Here is a 26,903-nt window from a genome sequence, read left to right as displayed (position 1 = left end):
CATTTTGGCCATATCTTCCGACTCGTAGCTCCAAAAAATTATAAAAAAATACCAGCCAAAACTTCAGCTCACGTGCTACAACTTTCATGTTGAAAAGTTTTTTGGATCAGAGTGGAAGTATTTTTAAAAAATCTTACAAAATCATGTGCCCGATTTTTCTTCCACTAATGCTTCCAAGAAGGGTCCCATTTGTTTGAATTATCATAAGGCTCCAAAGCCATGACATTATGAGTCTCACATGCCCTTTGGATGGCTCCAAATCCATTTCGTGTCTTTTCTTTTCACATTACACATTTTTCCTTCACCTTCCTCCATTGATCTTTACTCTTCACCCCCCCTTGGTAAACCGGTCCATGAAATATTTCCATCCAGTGATTTCTTGGATTTCCCAAGAGGTTGTCAAACCTCCAAATGTACAAAAAATCAACAAAGTGTTAGACAAATACTTTTTTGTGATTTTCTCGGATCAGAATGAAGTTAAAAATGAGTTCCTTACAAAGTTTGCAACTAAGCAAACTCCTAAAAGTTTATGGAAATCTTTGGAGAAGATGTTTCAGGGAGAAAATGAGGAAGTGTCTAATATTGCAGCCAGGTTTGAAGGAAAGTGGATAGAAATTGCACAGAGTATGGAGTAACCTCCCATGATGTTCTTGAAAAAGGACAAGTTTGTTTCATTGCTCAAACCTAAAATTAGAGAAATTTTTTTAATCAAAGACCTTGATACATATGAAGATGCAGTCAAAATAGCCAAGGAAAAGCAAAGGAAAATACAATTGAGGTCGGATCAATCGAGAGGTATTGTTGTGCATGCATTTTTACCGCCTCATCAAGCTGACAATGTTTCTGGAAATGTAGGATAGCAAGCTGTAAATCTTCATGGGGCATTTGAAAGAGCAGAGAATGGGGTTCAACAAGGTCATAGGAAACGTGATGATGATGTGATTAATAAATTGCTGGAACAGTTAGCAAATCTGAATTTGAATATGAGCCTATTTGCAGGCAAGGTAATCTCAAATGCAATCTAGATTTAGAGGACCAAGGAACGAATGGGAAAACTTTGAATGCTTTAATTACAGGGAGAGAGGTCATATTGCTCCTAATTGCCCTTATCCAAGAAGAACAAGAGGGGAGATGTATCCCATGCCACAAGGGAATGCTAAGCAAGATGCTAGACCTCAACAGGAATAAAGGCAGCAAGGATTAAAAAGGGAAAACAGGTTGTAGATGATCCAGAAACTAGCAGGAAGGCTAGACAACGAAGGAAGATTCAAATGGGAGACTTTGCTTTGGGAGTCAATTAAGTTCCTTACAATCTGCTTGAGGATTTAAAAGGTAAAAAGTGAAAGGGAGCAACGGATCGAAGGTTGGACTCAAGAGCTATGGCAGGAGAGTAAGAGCAAGAAAGGGAGAGACTAGAAATGGGAACTCCAACAGTCACAATGTGTGATTGGGCCTTCCTTTATTCAAACTGTCACTAAAAGAATAAAGAATAAAGTGACGGTGACAGGCGCCCGCCACCTGCAGTGTCTAGTGGCGGTGACTGTCAGTGTAGTAATACACAGACGGCTAGGCAGAGGCGCCTTTACCCCCAACAATCTCCCACTTAAGGCGAATTTGCCCGAGTGAGGAGTGAAAAGAAAAAGAAAAAAAGACAGTACAACATGTACACATGTACAACATGATGAGGAAAGACGTCATCTCATCCCATGCCCATCAACCTCCTGAGGAAGGCAAAGCGCTCTATAGAGAGGCTTTTCGTGAGCAGATTTGCAAGATTCTAGTCAGTCGAGATCTTGACAAGATCAATAGACTTATCCTCAACGACCCCACGTATGAAGTGATACCTCACCTCAATGTGTTTCGTCTTCACATGGAAGACCGGATTCTTGGCTAACTGAATAGCACTCATAGAATCCGAACGCAGTATAGGGATAGCATCAATACCAAGGTCAGCAACTAAACGACCCAACCAAATGGCCTCCTTGCAAGCCTCAATGGCTGCAACATACTCGGCCTCTATAGTAGAAAGGGTCGTGCATTTCTGCATGGCCTCTATAGTAGAAAGGGCCGTGCATTTCTGCACCCTAGACATCCAAGAAACAGCACCTCCAGCGTAGGTGAATACATAGCCGGAAGTGGACTTCCTACTATCTGCATGTCTTTCATAATCAGAGTCAGTGTACCCCACAACTCCTGTATCCTGGCTGTCATAGCATATGCACATATCTACAGTGCCCTTCAGGTACCTCATGATACCCTTCACGGCATCCCAATGCTTCTTGCCAGGTGTAGCCATATAGCGTACCACAACACCAACTCCAAAGGCAATATCTGGACGAGTGGCTATCATGGCATACATAAGACTGCCCATTGTGGATGCATAGGAAATCTTGGCCATCTCGGCCTTCTGCTCTTCTGTCTATGGACAATCAACCTGTGATACCTTCACATAAGAAGGCAAGGACGCGCTGTAGGGGTGACTCATTACCTCCTGGGATGGACAGCCAATAGGCTTTACGTCCTACATGCGGAAGCGCTCAAGGACTTTATGAATGTACTCCCTCTGTGACAAGTCGAGGAGTCCCTGATGCCTGTCGCGTCTAATGGGCATCCCAAGTATGTGAGCGGGCCTGTCCCAGATCTTTCATCTCAAAGCTCTTCTTGAGCTGAGCCTTAAGAGCATCTATTTCATCATGAGCTTTCCATGCTATCAGCATATCATCCACATAGAGTACCAAAATCAATAAAGAACCATCATGGGCTTTCTTCATGTAAAGACACGGATCCATAGCACTCCAACTGTAGCCCTGTGACTGCATAAAGGCATCAAACTTATGATACCACTCCCTAGGTGCCTGTTTCAAGCCATAAAGACTTTTCCTCAATTTGCACACTAGGTGCTCCCTGCGAGGTTCTGTAAAGCCCTTAGGCTGCTCCATATAAATCTCATCATGCAAGTCCCCATGTAAGAAAGCCGTCTTGACATCCATCTGGTATAAATCCAAGTCAAGCTAAGCAACCAAAGCCAAGACTAAGAGCAGTGTGGTCATCTTAACTACAAGAGAAAAGACCTCATCAAAGTCCGCACCATGCTCCTGCTTAAAACCCTTTGCTACCAATCTAGCCTTGTATGCCGGCTTGGGGTGTCCAGGGGTACTTTTTTGCATGGCAAAGCCTTCTTGCCCGTAGGCAAGGAAACCAAATCCCAAGTGTCATTCTTATGCAGGGAGTCTATCTCAGACTGCATAGCCCTCTCCCAAGAGTGACTGTCACCCCTGCACATAGCCTTATCATAGGTGAAAGGCTCTCTTGCATTTGTAACCAAGACATAATGCATCGAGGGTTGAAATCTATCAGGTGGACGTCTATCTCTAGTAGACCGTCTCACAGCAGGCTCTGCTGCCTGCCCAACTGCCTGTCCAACACCCTGACCATGAGCATCTGCTGCAGCTGTAGACTGTCCAACTGGCTATGCGGAAGCTCTCGGCTCCTCGTGAAATATGACCCTGCGGATCTCAACAACTCTCTCAAGCTGCCTATGCATTTTGTCTTCATGGAAGACTATATCATGACTGCGGATGACTTTCCGTGCAAGCGGACCCCAGAGATGATAACCTATCTCGTATACATCCCCATAACCAAGGAAAATACATTTGACACTCTTGGGATCCAACTTACTTCTCTTGTCCCTGGGCACATGGCAAAATGCCTCACATCCAAAGACACGGAGATGCGCATAAGAGTGAGGTTTCCAGTCCATGCCTCCTCTGCAACCTGGAAATCCAAACCACTAGAGGGTGATCTGTTTATGACATGCACAACTGTACTAACTGCCTCAGCCCAAAAGCTCTGTGATAGGCCTGCATGGCTAAGCATAATGCGTACACGCTCCTGGATGGTTCTATTCATCCACTCAGCCAAACCATTCTGGGGGGGGGTGGAGGGGGCGGTCAACTAACGCTTAATACCCCTCTCATCACATAACTGCTCAAAAGCACGTGAGACATACTCGCCCCCATTATCTATCCTTAGGCATTTTAGCCTATACCTAGACTGGTTCTCAACCAATGCAAGCCATCTCTGAAACACAGCCAAGACATCTGATTTCACCTTAATGGGATAAGCCCAAACTTTCCGTGAAAAATCATCTATGAACATAACAAAATACTTTGCACCACCCATAGACTGACAAGGCATGGGCCCACAGACATCCGAATGTACCAATGCCAAGGGCTCACTCATGCGTGGCCTATCAGCCTTCTTATGTGTAGACCTAGTCTGCCTGCCATAAAGGAAATGCTCACATGAATCAAAACATGCATAATCAAGGGGCGGTAAGTACTACAAACTAGAAAGCATTTTCATTCCCTTTAAAAAGCGTGCAGGAATTTATGACTGCAAACTGTGCAGAGCTATTTCAGGGTAGCAGATCAAGGAATTTGACTCTAATTTGTTCTGAAGAATTGTAGATTGGAAAGAGAGCTACAACTTTCCTTTTTGAAGCTTGGCGATCGGAGGTCTAATTAGAAGTTATGAGCTGTTCTGTGTGTAATGCTCTATGAAGCAGTTTTTGTGCTTTGTGAGGCAATTTCCATGCTTTATGAGGAAATAGGTGAATTCAACAGCTTCTGCAATGCCAACTTGGTTTCTTGTGGATGCCATCATGATTATCCATTGCTATATCAATGCAAAATCGGTTTTGATGCAGTAATGGAATGTCTATATAGCTGTGAAATGCTTGTAGCAGTTGAATGGGCGTGAAAATTTGCTGCATAAAGCTTTGATTCCCTGAGTATTTGGTTTGTATTTATGTGTGCTTTGAAGGAAGAATGATAGAGAGTGTCTACAACTGATTTTGTACTGCTTGAAGCGATCATGCTTTGTGGAGCAGTTTGCTACGTGGGGTTGCCATCCCTAAAAAATAGGAGTTGTGTGAATCTGAAAGCTCTTGTTGTCATAGTCTATGCCATGGTTGTTTTCGCATCAGATCTTCTCTAAAAGTGGTAAAATCTTAGCTTGAAAGTTTGAACTGTTGAAGTGATAAGTTGAAGTCTCAATAAGGAGAAAGTGATCAGGAATTTTTGATCATGTGTTCAGTGGTGTCGTCTCATGGGTTTTGTTGAGAAAAGATCCTTGGTCTTTATCCTCTGGTGTTGTCTTGGGGGTTGTTAAGGCCAACTACCCAATTCACCTACCATAGATTGGTGCCCCCGCTGAGGATCTCCCATGTTGAAGATCTCTTGTTGATCTTATCAGTTGGGAAGTGTAAGGTTTGGAAACCAACCTGTACACAAACTCAAGCATGGTGGCTTTTGGATATGAACCCTTCTTTGGTACTGAAAATGAGGATGCTAATTAGTTTATCAAGAGATTGGAGTGGATAGCTTACCAAGATTGAAGAGACACTGATGCAGATAAGCTTCGAATGATCAGCATGCTGCTTGAATGTTCTATAAGATTATGGTAATAAGAGTTCTCAGATGATGGTAATAAGAGTCTCCTTTTTATCTTGTTTTCTTCTACTGCTTTGTGGGGCATAGAGTTTGCAGATCAGTTTTGTGTATGGATATGAGTGAAAGACAACAGAGGGCTATTCTTCTTCACGATGAGAGTGATGTTTGATAGTCGTTGAGTGAGGCTCCCCATCAGTAGAGAAGAATGGAAGTGAAAGGTCTCTACATTTGGAACTGGGTATGTAATAGGGAATATGTATTATGGTCGAATGTTGAATGCATGAGCTCAGGTTATTGGAAAATCTGAAAGGATTTGCAGCCAAGAAGATAATCGATCAGAGTTTGTAAAGTTCAAAGCTCCCGTGACTCTCTATCAATGCAAGGTCGTGCTTTTGGAATAGAGAAGTTGTGTTTGCTGTATAAAGCGTGCAGGAATTTATGACTGCAAACTGTGCAGAGCTATTTCAGGGTAGCAGATCAAGGAATTTGACTCTAATTTGTTCTGAAGAATTGTAGATTGGAAAGAGAGCTACAACTTTCCTTTTTGAAGCTTGGCGATCGGAGGTCTGATTAGAAGTTATGAGCTGTTCTGTGTGTAATGCTCTATGAAGCAGTTTTTGTGCTTTGTGAGGCAATTTCCATTTTGGTTTGTATTTATGTGTGTTTTGAAGGAAGAATGATAGAGAGTGTCTACAACTGATTTTGTACTGCTTGAAGCGATCATGCTTTGTGGAGCAGTTTGCTGCGTGGGGTTGCCATCCCTAAAAAATAGGAGTTGTGTGAATCTGAAAGCTCTTGTTGTCATAGTCTATGCCATGGTTGTTTTCGCATCAGATCTTCTCTAAAAGTGGTAAAATCTTAGCTTGAAAGTTTGAACTGTTTAAGTGATAAGTTGAAGTCTCAATAAGGAGAAAGTGATCAGGAATTTTCGATCATGTGTTCAGTGGTGTCGTCTCATGGGTTTTGTTGAGAAAAGATCCTTGGTCTTTATCCTCTGGTGTTGTCTTGGGGGTTGTTAAGGCCAACTACCCAATTCACCTACCATAGATTGGTGCCCCCGCTGAGGATCTCCCATGTTGAAGATCTCTTGTTGATCTTATCAGTTGGGAAGTGTAAGGTTTGGAAACCAACCTGTACACAAACTCAAGCATGGTGGCTTTTGGATATGAACCCTTCTTTGGTACTGAAAATGAGGATGCTAATTAGTTTATCAAGAGATTGGAGTGGATAGCTTACCAAGATTGAAGAGACACTGATGTAGATAAGCTTCGAATGATCAGCATGCTGCTTGAATGTTCTATAAGATTATGATAATAAGAGTTCTCAGATGATGGTAATAAGAGTCTCCTTTTTATCTTGTTTTCTTCTACTGCTTTGTGGGGCATAGAGTTTGCAGATCAGTTTTGTGTATGGATATGAGTGAAAGACAACAGAGGGCTATTCTTCTTCACGATGAGAGTGATGTTTGATAGTCGTTGAGTGAGGCTCCCCATCAGCAGAGAAGAATGGAAGTGAAAGGTCTCTACATTTGGAACTGGGTATGTAATAGGGAATATGTATTATGGTCGAATGTTGAATGCATGAGCTCAGGTTATTGGAAAATCTGAAAGGATTTGCAGCCAAGAAGATAATCGATCAGAGTTTGTAAAGTTCAAAGCTCCCGTGACTCTCTATCAATGCAAGGTCGTGCTTTTGGAATAGAGAAGTTGTGTTTGCTGTATAAAGCGTGCAGGAATTTATGACTGCAAACTGTGCAGAGCTATTTCAGGGTAGCAGATCAAGGAATTTGACTCTAATTTGTTCTGAAGAATTGTAGATTGGAAAGAGAGCTACAACTTTCCTTTTTGAAGCTTGGCGATCGGAGGTCTGATTAGAAGTTATGAGCTGTTCTGTGTGTAATGCTCTATGAAGCAATTTTTGTGCTTTGTGAGGCAATTTCCATGCTTTATGAGGAAATAGGTGAATTCAACAGCTTCTGCAATGCCAACTTGGTTTCTCGTGGATGTCATCATGATTATCCATTGCTATATCAATGCAAAATCGGTTTTGATGCAGTAATGGAATGTCTATATAGCTGTGAAATGCTTGTAGCAGTTGAATGGGCGTGAAAATTTGCTGCATAAAGCTTTGATTCCCTGAGTATTTGGTTTGTATTTATGTGTGCTTTGAAGGAAGAATGATAGAGAGGGTCTACAACTGATTTTGTACTGCTTGAAAGCAATCATGCTTTGTGGAGCAGTTTGCTACGTGGGGTTGCCATCCCTAAAAAATAGGAGTTGTGTGAATCTGAAAGCTCTTGTTGTCATAGTCTATGCCATGGTTGTTTTCGCATCAGATCTTCTCTAAAAGTGGTAAAATCTTAGCTTGAAAGTTTGAACTGTTTAAGTGATAAGTTGAAGTCTCAATAAGGAGAAAGTGATCAGGAATTTTCGATCATGTGTTCAGTGGTGTCGTCTCATGGGTTTTGTTGAGAAAAGATCCTTGGTCTTTATCCTCTGGTGTTGTCTTGGGGGTTGTTAAGGCCAACTACCCAATTCACCTACCATAGATTGGTGCCCCCGCTGAGGATCTCCCATGTTGAAGATCTCTTGTTGATCTTATCAGTTGGGAAGTGTAAGGTTTGGAAACCAACCTGTACACAAACTCAAGCATGGTGGCTTTTGGATATGAACCCTTCTTTGGTACTGAAAATGAGGATGCTAATTAGTTTATCAAGAGATTGGAGTGGATAGCTTACCAAGATTGAAGAGACACTAATGCAGATAAGTTTTGAATGATCAGCATGCTACTTGAATGTTCTGTAAGATTATGGTTAGAAGAGTTCTCAGATGATGGTAATAAGAGTCTCCTTTTTGTCTTGTTTTCTTCTACTGCTTTGTGGGGCACAGAGTTTGCAGATCAGTTTTGTGTATGGATATGAGTGAAAGACAGCAGAGGGTTGTTCTTCTTCATGATGAGAGTGATGTTTGATAGTCATTGAGTGAGGCTCCCCATCAGCAGAGAAGAATGGAAGTGAAAGGTCTCTACATTTGGAATTGGGTATGTAATAGGAAATATGTATTATGGTCGAATGTTGAATGCACGAGCTTAGGTTATTGGAAAATTTGAAAGGATTTGCAGCCAAGAAGATAATCGATCAGAGTTTGTAAAGTTCAAAGCTCCCTCAACTCTTCATCAATGCAAGGTTGTGCTTTTGGAATAGAGAAGTTGTGTTTGCTGTATAAAGCGTGCAGGAATTTATGACTACAAACTGTGCAGAGCTGTTTCAGGGTAGCAGATCAAGGAATTTGACTCTAATTTGTTCTGAAGAATTGTAGATTGGAAAGAGAGCTACAACTTTCCTTTTTGAAGCTTGGTGATTAGAGGTCTGATTAGAAAGTTATGAGATGTTCTGTGTATAATGCTCTATGAAGCAGTTTCTGTGCTTTGTGAGGCAATTTCCATGCTTTATGAGGAAATAGGTGAATTCAATAGCTTCTACAATGCCAACTTGGTTTCTCGTGGATGTCATCATGATTATCCATTGTTATATTAATGCAAACTCGATTTTGATGCAGTAATGGAATGTCTATATAGCTATGAAATGCTTGTAGCAATTGAATGGGCATGAAAATTTGCTGCATAAAGCTTTGATTCCCCGAGTATTTGGTTTGTATTTATGTGTGTTTTGAAGGAAGAATGATAGAGAGTGTCTACAACTGATTTTGTACTGCTTGAAGCGATCATGCTTTGTGGAGCAGTTTGCTGCGTGGGGTTGCCATCCCTAAAAAATAGGAGTTGTGTGAATCTGAAAGCTCTTGTTGTCATAGTCTATGCCATGGTTGTTTTCGCATCAAATCTTCTCTAAAAGTGGTAAAATCTTAGCTTGAAAGTTTGAACTGTTTAAGTGATAAGTTGAAGTCTCAATAAGGAGAAAGTGATCAGGAATTTTCAATCATGTGTTCAGTGGTGTCGTCTCATGGGTTTTGTTGAGAAAAGATCCTTGGTCTTTATCCTCTGGTGTTGTCTTGGGGGTTGTTAAGGCCAACTACCCAATTCACCTACCATAGATTGGTGCCCCCCCTGAGGATCTCCCATGTTGAAGATCTCTTGTTGATCTTATCAGTTGGGAAGTGTAAGGTTTGGAAACCAACCTGTACACAAACTCAAGCATGGTGGCTTTTGGATATGAACCCTTCTTTGGTACTGAAAATGAGGATGTTAATTAGTTTATCAAGAGATTGGAGTGGATAGCTTACCAAGATTGAAGAGACACTAATGCAGATAAGTTTCAAATGATCAGCATGCTGCTTGAATGTTCTGTAAGATTATGGTTAGAAGAGTTCTCAGATGATGGTAATAAGAGTCTCCTTTTTGTCTTGTTTTCTTCTACTGCTTTGTGGGGCATAGAGTTTGCAGATCAGTTTTGTGTATGGATATGAGTGAAAGACAGCAGAGGGTTGTTCTTCTTCATGATGAGAGTGATGTTTGATAGTCGTTGAGTGAGGCTCCCCATCAGCAGAGAAGAATGGAAGTGAAAGGTCTCTACATTTGGAATTGGGTATGTAATAGGAAATATGTATTATGGTCGAATGTTGAATGCACGAGCTCAGGTTACTGGAAAATCTGAAAGGATTTGCAGCCAAGAAGATAATCGATCAGAGTTTGTAAAGTTCAAAGCTCCCTCAACTCTTCATCAATGCAAGGTTGTGCTTTTGGAATAGAGAAGTTGTGTTTGCTGTATAAAGCGTGCAGGAATTTATGACTACAAACTGTGCAGAGCTGTTTCAGGGTAGCAGATCAAGGAATTTGACTCTAATTTGTTCTGAAGAATTGTAGATTGGAAAGAGATCTACAACTTTCCTTTTTGAAGCTTGGTGATTAGAGGTCTGATTAGAAAGTTATGAGATGTTCTGTGTGTAATGCTCTATGAAGCAGTTTTTGTGCTTTGTGAGGCAATTTCCATGCTTTATGAGGAAATAAGTGAATTCAACAGCTTCTATAATGCCAACTTGGTTTCTCGTGGATGTCATCATGATTATCCATTGTTATATCAATGCAAACTCGGTTTTGATGCAGTAATGGAATGTCTATATAGCTATGAAATGCTTGTAGCAATTGAATGGGCATGAAAATTTGCTGCATAAAGCTTTGATTCCCCGAGTATTTCGTTTGTATTTATGTGTGTTTTGAAGGAAGAATGATAGAGAGTGTCTACAACTGATTTTGTACTGCTTGAAGCGATCATGCTTTGTGGAGCAGTTTGCTGCGTGGGGTTGCTATCCCTAAAAAATAGGAGTTGTGTGAATCTGAAAGCTCTTGTTGTCATAGTCTATGCCATGGTTGTTTTCGCATCAGATCTTCTCTAAAAGTGGTAAAATCTGAGCTTGAAAGTTTGAACTGTTTAAGTGATAAGTTGAAGTCTCACTAAGGAGAAAGCGATCAAGAATTTTCAATCATGTGTTTAGTGGTGTCGTCTCATGGGTTTTGTTGAGGGAAGATCCTCGGTCTTTATCCTGTGGTGTTGTCTTGGGGGTTGTTAGAGGCCAACTACCCAATTCACCTACCAACATGTACAACTGTATCCAGCTAATGTCGGTCACACACATAAAGATAGACTGACTGAAGAGTAACGGGAGCTTGATATTCTAATGATGTGCTTTGGATTCATTATGTAAGGGTGCTACTTAACTGGCACTTCATCAGGCACCATGGGAATATTACGGGTTATGATGCTGGTGTCTATCCTCTTGAGTTCCTCAAGTGACCATGCAAACACATCCTTGACCTATTGAAAGAGAGGCACAAGATTAGTCTCCTCATCCTTAGTAAGGTCATCGATAATGAAGAGAGGTCTAGGCTTGTTGCCTTCAACAACTAAGTTGATCTCTTTGACTTTGGCTGCGAACCCTTTTAGTAGGCTCATTGATTTATCTCTCTCATTTTAGCCCCAAATAGCACCACTAATCCAATCAACTTTTTCGAAGTTGGTAAAATGTTTTGGGAGATCTTGAGGTTTCTTCTATTTCCTAGTATCAATACTTTTTCTAATCTTTCTTTTGGGAGATCTTGAGGTTTCTTTTGTTTCTTAGCATTGATACTTTTTGCACTCTTTCTTCATTCCCTCTTCAGTTGTTTGTGTTGCAAGTGGACTGGTAAATCCCTCTTAATGCGTTTTGTCTTTGTTAGTAAAGGAATTTTTAGGTTTCTATCTAAGCTCACTTCTGACCTAGAGTTAAAGTCATAATATTTGCTCGATGATGAGGGTGTTTCACTCGGTGGTCATAGCTCAAAAATGGCCCAAGTTTATATGCACTCATTGGATTTTCTTGACTAAGTCCTACTTGCTTGATAATCTACTACGTCCAAGTACTCTAGCTAAGTTCTATCGCAATCCATTTTGACTACTCCATCAACAAGCAACACCTGCATGTCTTTAGGTTTTGAGTCAACAATCATTTGTTCAATTGCTTGTCCATCAATGTTGTAGTCGATCTTCTCAAGTCCCATGGTGGTTGAGACTTTGTCCCTTGATTCACAATTAGTATAGGTACTTTCCATGTCTCCTTTATTTAAAAACTCATCATCTAGCATCTACTCTTTTGGTAGTAGGTGTTCTTCCCCTGGAAGGGCCCAATTATAGAGGAGGTTTAGATCATGCACCTTGTTCCACTTCCATCATTGAGCTTTTAGATGCTCTTCATGTGGTCTTCGGTTAGCTTTAGGATTTTGGTACAATTTCTTTTTCAAAAAGTCCAATATCTTAATCAGCTCCATCTTGTTTACATGTACTTAATAAGCTATGTTGGAAGCTATTTTGGCACTTCTTTTGCCATCATGCATACTAAGACTAATGGCATGTAGTGGTTTATTACTTTCATTGTTTCTTCTTGCTTCTCAATTGTAGTGGTTATTTGCTTATAATCATGCTCATCATCTAAGAAAGATAAGTCAATGGTTGCAATGATATACATCCAATCTTGCTTGTCATTAGGATAGGTGATGTATTTCATGAGTAGACCATAGTTTGGTGTGGGTTTGTGATGTTTCCTTTAACAAGGCGGAGATGGCATCTAGGTTGATAGGTGAGGTCTTCCAAGTGTCCATTTCAATCCTAACAACTTTCATGTGAGTTTTGAAGAACATCAAGCTATTACCCCAATCCTCAATCACTTGAGTGCTTCTCATCTAGGGCCAAAATCCAACAAGATATCATAGTCGACTCCCTTCATGACAATATTCACTAAACATTTGACTTTTGTAATTTTGATAGTCCATTCCTTCAACACACCAAATGATCTGACCTTTGTTCCATTGGCCAATGTGATATTAAATTGTGCAATTTCCATAGGTGGGTTACCCCAAGCTTGCAATGTTGTGTGGTTAAGGATGCTAACCCCTACTCCTCTGTCCACGATTCCTTTTTTGCTGGTCTCCCAAAGTGACAACAATAACCAATGTGTACGTCTCCATTCCTTCCTAGAAGGCATTTACATATAGGTTCTCCCTTGTGGGATTTAGAGTTAGACTAGGTATGTGTGCATTGGCACTATGATCTTGGGGGATTGTTGTTTCCAGCAGCATTGCTCCTTTGATCCACTTTTTCAATGCATTCCAAAGTGAAGGCCTTTGCTTTAATAATAGCCTTAATGGTAGGGATGTTGGTGTTGAGCTCAAAGGAGCTAGTAAGCTAGCATTTAGTTTCTCATGTACATATTCATCAATGTCTCATTTCCAATGGTCATGTTGTGGCTAATGTTGAGTCATGGCTATGCTTGCTCTGATAACTTCAATTAGATTGTTAGTGAGAAACTTGATAAGAATAATTATTTGGGAGCATACACAGATTAAAGTCATGTATTGGCTATCTATCAGTGTTACAAATAGCATGATGGTCTATTTGCAAGAATCTAAAACTTGAGCTATTGCATGGAAGAATTTGGCATGGCTATTCAAAGTAAATACAAAGGCTACAAAGTTGCAGCTCAAGTCAGAGCTAAATCAAGTGAAAAGAGGAAACATATCCATTAATGATTGATTATGCCTTGAAGATCAAGAGTATTGTGGAATCTCGTGGATCTATTAGTGTGGTAGTTAATAATGATGATGTTTTGCGTGCATGCTTAGATGGACTTGGAGATGAATACAAGAGCTTCAAGTCATCTATGAATACAAGGATGATATCCCTAATTTTGTAGACTTGATTTTTATGTTGATCCTTGAGGAGAAGAACTTTGGATTGGATTCCTCTCTTTCTCAAAGCAAGAACAAGTCTAAAAAGGTGTTTTACTCTACTAGTAGAAGTAGAGGTCATGATAGAGGCCAAGGTGGTTGTCGTGATCAAGGTCATGATGCACAAAAAAATAGAGGAGGACAATTCCAAGGAAGGGGGAGTCAAAGAGGACAAGTTGCATATTCTAGCAGGCTTCAAAATTTTGATGATAATAGAGAATGCTAGCATTGTGGTAAAAAATGTCATATTTCTAAAGATTGTTTCAAAAAGAAGGCTGGAATTAGAAATGGAAAAAAGTAGCAAGGTAACTTTGCATCCAGTTGAAACAGTGATGATAGAAATAAATAGTTATTTGTTATGCAACACTTTATGAATACTATGAATGCTAATAGTTCATCAAACAATGATGTATGGTATGTAGATCTAGGTGCCTCTAATCACATGACTTCTCATGGAGAGTGGTTTAGAGAGGTGCAATCTAGAGTCTCCTGCTATGTAGAGACAAGGGATGATACAACTTACCCCATTACTCATGTTGAAAATTATTATTTGAGTATACAGGATGGCAAAACTAAGTACTTGACTAATGTGCTACATGTACCAAATATTACTAAAATTTTGGTTTCGGTTAGTCATATGGTAGAACAAGGATTACAAGTTTGATTCACGTCTAATGGTTGTTATGTAGAAGATCTAAAAAATGATTGCATGTTGATTGCAAAAGGGAAATGTACTGGTAGATTGTTTACTCTTGATGTAAATCTACCTAAAATGGAAGCTCCCATGTTTGCATAAGATTCAAGTGTTATGGTTGATAAAATTTGGCATAAAAGAATTGGTCATGTGAATGTGTAGCAGCTGAAAGACATGCAGTCAAAACAGATTGTGGATGGCTTGCCTAAGTTTAGAGTTGATGAGATACACAAAGTATGTGAAGCATGTCAACTTGGAAAGCAAGGAACGCACATGTTTCCACATGCAAAGCATGTATTCAATGAGCCACCTGAATTGATGCACTTTGATGTATGGGGTCCTACAAAGGCTACAATTTTGAGTGGTTGCAAGTATTATGCTTCCTTCATTGATGGTCATACTTGCAAAGTATGGGTTTACTTCATGTGTGAGAAAAGTGAGGTGTATACTCACTTTAAAAGCTTTAAGGCTTTAGTTAAGGAGATAGGGTTGCACATTAAATGGCTAAGGTTGGATGGAGGGGAGAATATCTCTCCAATGTTTATATTTTGCAAAGAAATGGTATACAAAGGTAGTATACATGTAGATATATTCTACAGCAAAATGGACTTGCTGAGCAGAAAAACATGCATATTGTAGTAGAGGTGTCTCATGCATTAATGTCAGAAAGAAACTTACCCCATTACTATTGGACTGAAGCAGTTGCTACTACAGTGTACATTATGAGCAAGACACCCACTATTATTGTAGATGATATGACACACAAAGAGAAGTTTACAAGCAGAAAGCCAAATCTGTCCCATGTGAAGGTATTTGGATGTATTGCTTATGTGCATATTCCTAATGGGTTGCATAGTAAATTGGATTCCAAAGCAAAAAAATATGTATTTGTTAGATATTCTTGTTGGGGATAAAGGGTCATTGTGCCTTTCTATGATGTTCGGGTGTGCACACACCCTTACACGTGTAGTTTATATATATTATCAAAAAATCTAAAGTGGTACACTTTGTGATTGTATCCACATTGAGTTGTGCTCTCACTCTCTCTCACTCTCTCTACTTTCTGCACTTACTCTATCTCTCACGGTGCATATCTCAGACTAGAGTACTCTATCTTGATCCCAGTGCCCACGACAACAAATTGGTATCAAAGCTGAAGGTTGCTCGCCTTTCAAGTTCTATGCAGGCAGTAGGACAAGCCACGTAGGTTTCAGGAGTAGGTTGCAATCGATAGGGGAGGCCATGCCAATGGTGACAAAGGTCACGTGAGCATGGGAACAGGTGACAAGCAGGTGACACAAGTAGGAGAGGCCACATTAGCATAGGGAAAAAATGATGTAGGCAATTGACACGCAGGTCCAATCAGTGTAGATTCGTGATGAAGAGACTAAGTAGGCACAGTCAGGCACGCAACAGGCTAGCATAGGCGACGAGGCCACAATTTGGCCCAAGCAGAGATCACACCTAGTCAACTTTTCAACAATCCTTTTTTTCATCTTTTTATTTATTTCTTATAATTTATTCCCCTCCCCCTAAGATGGGTGTTCGAATCCCCACACTATGAAATTTTGACTCGAAAATGGGGCTTTTCTCATATTTGGAGATTTTGATGCAAAATATGACAATTTGACTCAAAAATTGCAAATTTGTGCATATTTGTTGAAAAAGTTTGGAGCTTTTCACATTTTATTTGTCAATTTTACTTAAATTTGTGCACATCAGACCCGACAAAATTGGGCTTTTATAAAATTTCATCATTTTATGCAAGAATTACTTGGTATATGCACTTGGCTACATGTATTGATGGAATTTGGATAGATTTACCTTTGAAAATTTAGAGCATTTGATCACAATCGTCGATTTTTACCCATGAATGCATTTGGAATAGAAATTTCATGGAAATTTTGCATGCAAATTGTGCATTCACTACAAGACATAGGCCTTATACCGACATTAAAAGCGACGAAACTGTAAATAAAGAAATTTGCCCCCGTCGTCGCAAAAAGCATCGTTATTGGCGATGCCATAGAACAGTCGGTATTAGCATCATTATCATCGTCGCTGATACCGACGCAAATAATGACGCTGATAATGATGCTTTGCGACGATGATAATGATGCTTTGCGACGCTAATAACGATGCCAATAACAATGCATGCAGGTAAATTTGTGACGCTAATAGTGACGGTAACATGGAAAAAAAATTTGTGTGCTATATATTTGGGCCATACAATTTCTGCACTATGTACAATGCTCGTGTAAATAAAGACAAAGTGTACTTAAATCATAACACTGATACATGAAATAAATACATGATCGCATAATGAAAGCGACTGGTACAATCATGGTAAGATATCACTACTACATAGAAAATATCCACACAAATAAGGTGACCAAAAAAGAAGAGTGTATGAGCTCTAGGGATCCAAGAGCGAGCTATACATCCTCGCCATCCGAAAGCTCGTCCTGCCGCAAAGGAGCATCGAATGGACTCTGCAAAAAAGAAATAACTACACATCAGTCCACCATACAATAATGCATTCTAATTAAACATGGTAACTACGGACAAGAAAGATAAGTGATTTACAGGGCCACCACATCTATACAATCGGTCGATCAATGAAGTGAGACCGTGCCTCTCTGCATATCGAGTCTCAAGGCCAGTCAGATCACGATTTGTAATGGAGTGCTGCAAAGGAAACAAAATACTAACTGTTAGAAACACGATTGTCAATACAAAGGATATTGCAAAAAAATAAGCAAGCAAAACAAAACAAAAACTTACAAAGTCCTCCAGATATGTCCTGTGGCCGCCACTCCCAAGATGATAGACCACTCCCGCCTCTAGTCGTGTCCTCGCCGCCTCGCGCTGTTGACAGCCTCCTCCCTCAGTCATCGCCAATCATCCACATCTAGCCACTCGGGCTTTGCAGCCCCACTCTTGAGTGCCTTGCATGCGTCCGATCGTCTATGTGACATATATGCATGCATGCACTTCATCATCTAGCCCATAGAAAACCTATCTGTTGTGGTTGGAACCGAGAACTCCTCATGCAAGGATGCTGCTATGTAGTCCTTGCTCCCCTCTGGTATGTTTTTTCAATGATCCAAGATGTTGTGCCGAAAAACTTATTGGCACAACTCTCTCATGCGAGCCATTACCCTCCTCCCCTCATCATTCATGATGATGGCTCTTGACCTATCATCTACAAGATAGGCATACCCCTATGGGGTATGCCTAAGATGGGTCCTCTTCCACTTGCGACCACGCTCTTGGGCATATCCAGGATACCCCTGTACATTTGGTATATCGACCGGGGTAGTATCTATTGGTGTAGCACCCATAGGGGTGCCACCTGCGGACGGTTGAGCAAAAGCCGAAGTAACTAGAGTAGACGTTCCCACAGGTGTGATAAATCCTGGAGGTGATGCAACTCCAGCAGAACGACGAGACGGAGACACCGTGTATGTGCCTCCACAGCAACCACCTGAGCCACGCTCTCTAGAACCGCCACGAGAGCGAGGAGAAGTACCTGTATCCCGAGCTGACCGCGGGCTACTACATCCGTATCTCTACAACATCCCCCTAACCCTCAACCACTCCCTCCCTCTAGCCCAAGTCTGGAGCATCGACCTCGTCTGCTCGAAACTGAAGCATATGATCGTGCCGAAGTAGATCTAATAGGGCGGCCTGACGATGCTCGAGATAGCTCCTAGTCTGCCATGTCTCTAAATCTCGCCATTTGACCTGGAGACATGCGCATGAAGATATCCTGCAACTCCTCATCGCTCATCCCTTGACTCATCCTAATGATCTAAGTATCCACAAAGGTCACCTGCACAGACAAAAAATGATGTTAGCATAATCAATTTAAATCATACAAAGCACGATAATATAAATCTTTTAAAAATGATCTTACTTAAAATTTATATCTTATATACCCTTATAAGTGATTAGTTAACGAATTGAGTAAGTGGATACTCCAAGTATGAAGTATCTTATGGTCCCATGTCAATCTCCTGACACAACTCGACATAAACTGGAAGGTCGATAGATATGTCACCACAAAAGGATGAGTCTACCTTGTTTTCAAAGAATTCTTGGACTCATGTATTTTCATCATTGTTACCTGATGCTGGCTCCTCTACATGCTCCAAGCTTTCGGTGGTCTCCACCCCTTGCAATATCGACTCCCCTATTTGCATATTGTCCTCATCTACGCTCGTAACATCGCTTTGATCATATACTCTCGCACTTCAGGGAGCTGAAGGTATAACATACCACCATCGAGGTTGTTGAGGGTTTGGATAGAAGATTACATGTTCACAAACACGTACAAGAGAGATTTAACTATTGTAATATGTACCATGTTGTAATACAATTAACAAACAAATGAGTTCGTGCACCTGTTCAGAATGGGCCGACAACACAAAGGTGTCGTGCAAATCTGTCCTTTTTTTTTTTAAATCTATTTCGAGAAATCTAGATGGACCTCGTTGAACTGTTGCTCCAACTCTTTCAAGTATCACTTTGAACCACTGCACATCGAATAGTATCATGGAGAAGCTATAGTAATCAACGTAACAATACTTTGCAAGTTCCCAAAATACTCCATCTCATCTATAACCGTGTTTGGATCCGTTGCTCATCGTCAGCTCTCTTGCTCGAACCTTGCCATGATACTGCAGTCTGCTATGGAGTGCATTTTGTCAATACGCTCCACGTGAAAATGTCGTCCGTGCGACCATAATGCACTATATATTTTGTATTGTACATTGAAACACTCAATTAGTTGTCGCATATAAAATATAGATACGACAAATCCTAAACACCTCATCACCTTTGGACTACATCCCCTCAAGAATTCCCACTCCTCGGTTGAGACCTCCGCCCCTTCGCGACACGCTGCGGTCAAAGCTCCATGCAACCATCGCGTTGACATAAACTGTGGCATCTCTTCCATAACCTTGGGATATCGAATCGATCGATGGCGCGTACTACGTCAAAATTCAGATCGCGCTTCCTCTCGATCTTGCCTAGCTTGCTGGTACCTGGCGAGCCACGTCCCCATAGAGGCATGGTGCAACATACAAAAGCGCTTCACTTTCTCCTCCATTGCAGCATCCATTCTTTTTTGTACCCCATTTCCAACCACCACATCTCCGGTCAGTCTATCATCGTCCTTCACCGACCATAGCATATTGTTGTCTGGATCCACTGTTGCTAGCCATTGTGAAATATGCACTAGCGCCTCAGACACTAGCAACGGAACTTATCCGACCATTCCCAGTAGGATCGACCTAAAGTCCAGGTTCCTAGCAGTCGGGTCTTCCTAACAGCCTTCTGGCATCGGTCGACAGCCACTCCACTTTGCATAGATACAACTAGACCAAGGCAAACTCATACCGCACTTGGTTCAAAGAGAATGGGAAACGAGAGGGATACATCGCTCAACCTCTCTGCCCGTAAGGCATAGTCCCATTCTGGTCCCCTAAAACAGCATGAATCAGGTTTTTAACTTACAAGTTCTAAGGTCCTTGTCTATCTAACGTTCACATCAAATAAATTCCATTGAGGAAAGCTCTCAGCTAACCGAGACCACCCTGCTGTAGGATGGACCCAACAGTCACATACACCACGCTTCCCTTGGGGGTTGTTTTAGTTATCTAATTACCTACCACATTATGCTTGATACATAAAAGCAACTTCATTAACTAACCCGTTAATCACAGGTTCCTTTACATAATTTAAGGCACAGACATGAAGACATGATAAAACAAGATCAAACACTTCCTTAACTTATCTTTAGATTAATGTTTGTCTCCAGCGCCCATACAAGATAATTAAGTGTCCCTTTCTGCCTTTGTAGAAATAACCTTCCGTCTCCGAAAATAAAAACCCGAAGGTTTATCCTACTAAGATTCTGCCTTGTAACTAGTATCAAGGCCTCGAGATCCTATCTGAGTCACGTAGAACACTTATGTAGGGTTCGGAGGCATTGGGATTTATAGCCAGAGCCCCCCCTAGCACCCAAGCGTCCTCCTACGCCAAGTAATTTCCACGGAGAGACCTCTCGCGGCGGGTTCGGTCCACTTTCCCGGCGCAGATTCATAACCCCCTTGGTTAGGGTTTGGCGGTTTGCGGGGGGTAGCTAGCGCCATCCTTCCTTAATTGTCCCTTTAGGAAATCATCCATAGCTGAAGCAATCAGCCTAATAACATTTACTAGAAAAAACATCCCTTTTGTTCCCATGGCAATTTATCCTTATAGTTCCCGCCATGAAAATATAATCACTTGGATATTTATCAGGATATTCATCCAAAACCACGACCAATCCTTAGGTATCCTTTCGGAAACAATCAAGTTGAAACAACCAGCCTAACATCCTTTAACTAGAAAAACATCATTTCCTAATCCAGCACAAGTAACCACTCTGCCTAGCAATCAATTTTTCCATCTTTAACAAGATCAACCTTCGTTAAAACCATTTCAACAGTTCCAAGCAACATGCTTAGCATAAATCAACTACCATAAAGTTCGCTCTCCCCCTTGGGTTAGGACTTCGCAAGGTTAATTTAACAAATTCCTTCCAGATCCTTTAAATGATCTAAGTGGTCTTCCCCTTGATCCTAATTTGATCAAGGCTAACATGTGTCCTATTGTTTCAAACATAGACAAGTTTGGTGGTTTATACAACATTCCTGTTAAGGTGAAGTTCCTTTCCTGAATACCCTTAGCATTCTTCCTTAGGTCGATTGCAACTCGCAAGATCCAATACCTTGGGAATTAGGGATTTTCCTAAGTTCACATTTGCTTGTAAGGAACAAGAATCTACATAGTCGAATGCCAATTCAACTCGTGCTTTTCGAGTTATGGACTGGTGATTCGCCCGTTCCAACGACCTAAGCATCAACTAGGTCTTCATAGGAATTTTTCCCTAGATACTTTACCTATCTAACTCCTAAATGTTGTTGCGCATTGAGTCCACTAGGATGTCCTTACCCTAGTGTGTAAGTCTCCCCTTACAAGAGAATTTTTCCGTCCCAAGTTGTGTTGCACAACTTTGAAACCACAATTGCAAATTGGCAATTGACGATCCGCTTAAATCGGGAATTGGTCGAAACCTTAATTCCCTTATTTCGGCATAGTGTGCCCTAATTGGTAGGACAACAGAATTGAGAAGAACTTCTATTGATCCATCAAGAGAATGTGTAAAAAGCATGATGCAATAACCTATTCCTTTCCATGCATTGAGTGTGACAAAATTTACAACTTTTATCAATGCAACCTTCCTTGAACTTATTATTATTATTATCATTTTAATCGATGCAATCTACTCTTGCAACTAATATTTTTACAAGTTAAAAGCAAATTACGAAGTCAAATTACGAGCTTAAATTCAGTGAGAAGATATGAGTTTGGAACTTGGTTCCCATCGGTTGAGATCCAATCAGTGGTGACGGCCCTGTCCCGATTGGACTTACTCGCATGGTTGCCGAACACGCGCCTCTTAGGTGCCATATTTTGCAGGAAATTAGCGGCCCCATACGAGGTAAAATTTGCTTAGGCTTCGCATAAAATTTTCTCCAAAATCTCCCGCGGCCTGCAATACCTTCGGCAATCCAAATTGCGAATCCCGGGAAGGAGGGGAAAACTCCCTTTAAGCTAGGGATGCTTGGAAGGTTCCTAGAACCTTCCAAAAATCTCTCTCTCTCTCTCTCTCTCTCTCTCTCTCTCTCTCTTCTGGAACGATTTTTTTTTTCGTATTTCTCCCCACGAATTGTAGATGACGAACTCGTAGGGGATGATGATAATGCTACTGATCGCTGAGAAGGAGGGGAGCAGGACGACGATGAAGATAGTAGTGATGAAGGAGGGGAGGCAATGGCTGTCTCAGCCTGGGGGGGTGCCTTTATAAGGTGAGGAGGGGGGAGGCTATATGCCAGGTGGAGGGGCGGGTAGCCATGCCGCCCCCCACTTGGCTACCATGGGGAGGGGGGAGGCCTTTAAGGAGGGGCCACATGGCTCCCTCTCCCACACAGGTGGTGCACCCATTTTCTCTCTCTCTCTCTCTCTCTCTCTCTATATATATATCTTATCGAGTTGACCGGGAGAGAGAGAGGTAAAAAATTTACATTCATTTGTAAAATAAATAAATAAATAAAATTTTGCCTTTGAGAGCGGGGTTCATGTGCCAAGAAGCGGGTAAGCACGGGGAGGCTATTTTAATGACCGAAATGTTACAGCCATCTCTCTTTTTCTCTTTCTTTATTATGTTGTATGTTTATTCCCTCTCCTGCGATCGATTCATTATCTCCTCTCCTTCCATCTCTCTCTCTCTTTCTCTTTCTTTATTATGTTGTATGTTTATTCCCTCTCTCTCGTTCCTTCTTCTTTTTTCTCTTTCTCCCCCTCTCTCATTTTCTTTAACAAAATATATATCACTACTACTACTACTACTACTAACAAACAAGAAAAGAAAAGAAAAACTAATATTACTACCACTACTACAACGACAACAAATAAGAAAACTAGACAACAAAAAACAAGAAATTTAAAAAAAACCATTACTACTACGACAACAACAACAACAACAATAACAAACAAGAAAACCACTACTACTACTACTACAACCACGACTACGACGACTACGATTATGACTATGACCACAACCATGACCCTGACCACAACCACGACCACGACCACAACTGTGACCGTGACTACCACTACCACTACCACTATAATTAACAAGAAAAGAAGAAAAAAAAAACAACTACTACTACTACTACAATAAACAAGAAAAGAAGAAAAAACTACTACTATTACTACTACAAAAAACAAGAAAACTAAACAATAATAAACAAGAAAAGAAAAAAAAACTACTACTACTACTACAACAAACAAGAAAACAACAACCTCTCCCTCCTTCTCTCTCTCCCTTCCTCTCCCTCTCCCTCTCTTTCTCTCTTTTCCTATTATGTTTAATGTTTTCTCCCTCTCTTTCTCGTTCTTTCTTTCCTTTTCTCTCTTCCTCTCCCTCTCTCATTTCCTCTCCCTCCCTCACCCTCACCCTCTCCCTCTCTTTCTCTCTTTCCCTATTATATTTAATGTTTTTTCTCTTATCTCCTCTCCCTCCCTCACCCTCTCCCTCTCTTTCTCTCTTTCCCTATTATGTTTATTGCTTTTTCTCTCTCCTCTCCCTCTCTCATTTCCTTTTCTCTCTTTCTCTCCCTATCTCATTTCCTCTCCCTTCCTCACCCTCTCCCTCTCTTTCTCTCTTTCCTTATTATGTTTAATGTTTTTGTCTCTTCCTCTCCCTCTCTCTTTCCCTATTATGTTTAATGCTTCCCTCTCTTTCCTCTCCCTCCCTCTCCCTCTCTCATTTCCTCTCCCTCCCTCACCCTCTCCCTCTCTTTCTCTCTTTCCCTATTATGTTTTATGTTTGTTCTCTCTCCTCTCCCTCTCTCATTTCCTTTTCTCTCTTCCTCTCCCTCTCTCATTTTCTCTCCCTCTCCCTCTCTTTCTCTCTTTCCAAATTATGTTTTATGTTTTTTCATTCCTCTCCCTCTCTCATTTCCTCTCCCTCCCTCACCCTCACCCTCTCTTTTTCTCTTTTCCTATTATGTTTAATCTATTTTCTCTCTTTCTCTCCCTCTCTCTTTCCCTATTATGTTTAATGTTTCCCTCTCTTTCCTCTCCCTCTCTCTCCATCTTCCTCTCTCTCTCTTTCTCTCTTTCCCTACTATGTTTAATGTTTTTTTTCTATTCCTCTCCCTCTCTCATTTCCTTTTATCTCTTCCTCTCCCTCTCTCCCTCTCCCTCTCCCTCTCCCTCTCCCTTTCCCTATTATGTTTAATGTTTTTCCCTATTATGTTTAATGTTTTTTCTCTCTTCCTCTTTCTCTCCCTCTCTCATTTCCTCTCCCTCCCTCTCCCTCTCTCAATACACATGAATTTTAACAAAAACAAGTAAAAGAGAAAGAGAAAACACAAAAGCAAAGCAAGAAGGAACAATGCACTCACTGTAAAGGCTCGAGAAGGGTTTGGCGGCTCCTCTTCGCCCTCTGTACACTTCCTCCTCTTCTTCGCGAACTGTGGCAGTGGCGGTGAGAAGCTTTCGTTCTCCCTCTTCTCTCTTTCTCTCCCTCTCCCTCTCAAATGCAAGATGTTCGCTCTCTCTTTCGTGTATGTGCACAAAATAACGTGCTTGGGTTTCGGCCTGTGTTTTATTTGTCTGAGTACCATCGTTAATAGCGACGCCACTATTTTGCGTCAGAAACCGCCGTCGCTATACCTCCATATCCTTGTAGTGATTGGCCTATAAATCTAGCTATGATTAATTGTGGGGTGCAGTAGAAGACATTCTCTAATTCTTGCTAACACTTGAGTCAATTTAGTGCTACAAATCATGGTTGGAAATAGTGACATCATCAACCTTTTGCACATCAAGAACCTTGAGGGTGCACACAATTTTGCAATATGGCAAAAACAATACTACAATATCTTGGTGCAAAAGAAATAGGTGAAGCCCATCAAAGCGAAGGGAATAAGACCAATAGGTATGGAAAAAGAGGAGTGGGATGATTTGGATGAGCTTGCATACTCTACCACAGAGAGCTCTCAGTCTCAAATAACTTGCTCTTTAACATTGAGAAATTGAATTCTGCATCATGTCTATACATTTGAACGAGTTCAACTTAATTTTTAGTCAATTGATTGCTTTGGAGTTTCAAATTGATGATGAGTTCAAAGCTACTTTCTTGATATGCACTTTGCCTGAAAGTTAGGATACTTTCAGGTTAGCTTTGAGTAACTCAAATTCTTAGCTATTATATTATGATATGGAGAGTTCTTTGCTAATGAAAGAACTTAATAGGCAAAATAATTTAGCAAGCAAGTCCTTTGGGGATACAGGTGGATAAGAAGGTTCTCATCTATTGTGATAATCTTAGTAGCATTAAAATGGCTAGGAACCTAGTCTATCATACACGGATGAAACGCATGAGGTTCATTACCATTTTCTTTAGGAGCAAGTTCTAGCATGTGATATTAACTTGGTTTATGTAAGCATATAGGGTCAAACTAGTGATATTTTTACCAAGAACTCGGGAGCTCAAAAGCTTCAATGCTCCAAGACTATGTTTGGAGTTCACAAGCTCATGCTAAGCTTGAGGGGGAGTGTTAATATGTTGAGCTCTACATGAGCTAGCATCCACTACATGTCTTAGTGATGTGGTATTATATTATTCACTAGCATGTTAGGTGATCGACATGAGGATACGCTAGTGATTCTACAGTTGGACTACACTCACATAGTACATCCTTAGTCATGGCACATTTATTGTGCCACCTCTTACTTCCTAGCATGTTTACACTTAGTGACCACGTGTAAATACATTGTGGTACTTTCATATTAGTACTTTATCATATTGTAGACTTAGTTCTTTTGTGTGAAAGAAGAAGAAAGAAGAACGAGAAGATTTCAACCCTATATCTCTATTTTCTCAAGTCTCCATTGATTTTGTGTGTATGTGTGTGTACTCTTGAGTGCTTCACCTCCCTCCCCTCTTGTTTGTTTTTACAATGCACCTTGTGAATACCAAGATGTCTTGCATTTGGTTAAGCTTGGTGTCTTTCATTTGCCTATTGGCCCTTTGCACTTGTGTAAATCTCACAACTTGTTATAGGTAGGTCATTCCCCCAATCTTTTTTCTTCGTTTATTTGAGTTATAATTTTTGTGTCAGTCTACCCATATGCACCACTTGTGCTTTTTGCTCTTATTATACCAAGAGCTATTGGATTTTAGCTAGAAACTCTCAAGGGTCAATTCCTAGGTCATCAACATTTGATCCTGATGCTAACATGGTCACTTTTTGTTCTTATGCGACTAATGTTTTGATGATGCTAATGAGGTTTAGTAGAGTAGTGGATTCCTTGGTTAAAGACACTTTTTCTAGGTGCCTGTCCTGTCTCACTAGGTAATCCATGAGTTTGCTTTGTCACCTTTTCCCCTCATCTCGGTATTATTATGGTTCAATTTAATGTCTTTTTTGAGTTTCATTTTCTCATTTGGCTTATTGTGATTGGTTGATTATTTTTCCTCCCATATTTAATGACTTGACACTACATCCACTTCTTTCAACAATAGATAATCCCTTTCATATCGAATGTAGTTAATAGGTGAATGATGCACAAGCAAGCTTTCAATTCTTTCTCAAGCAAAGTGAATGAACGTAATGCACTTTTTCATGTTAGGGATGCTCTATCAAACTTTTCAATCAATTTAGAATAGTCACAAAATGTAGATTTGTTGACACTAAAATTGATGCAATCACATACCAAGTTATTAGTGATGTGGTGATGTGGAGTTGGAGCTCTAAGGGTTCACATGCCAATATACACTTGAGATCTTCTTTCTTCTTTGCCTTTTCTTGTTCCAAATGTAGACCTGCAACTACTTCAAGCTAAGCCTCAACTTAAGCAAGCCATGTGCTTGGTGCAAGTAGCTTATTAAGTGGCCACTTTAAGCAAGCCCCTTGTAGATG

The sequence above is a fragment of the Lygodium microphyllum genome, chromosome 4 (assembly GCF_053477565.2).
Source record: "Lygodium microphyllum isolate KBCC chromosome 4, Lygodium_microphyllum_v1.1.10, whole genome shotgun sequence".
NCBI classification, from domain to species: Eukaryota; Viridiplantae; Streptophyta; class Polypodiopsida; order Schizaeales; family Lygodiaceae; genus Lygodium; species Lygodium microphyllum.
Note: the sequence above shows the minus strand (reverse complement) of the source record.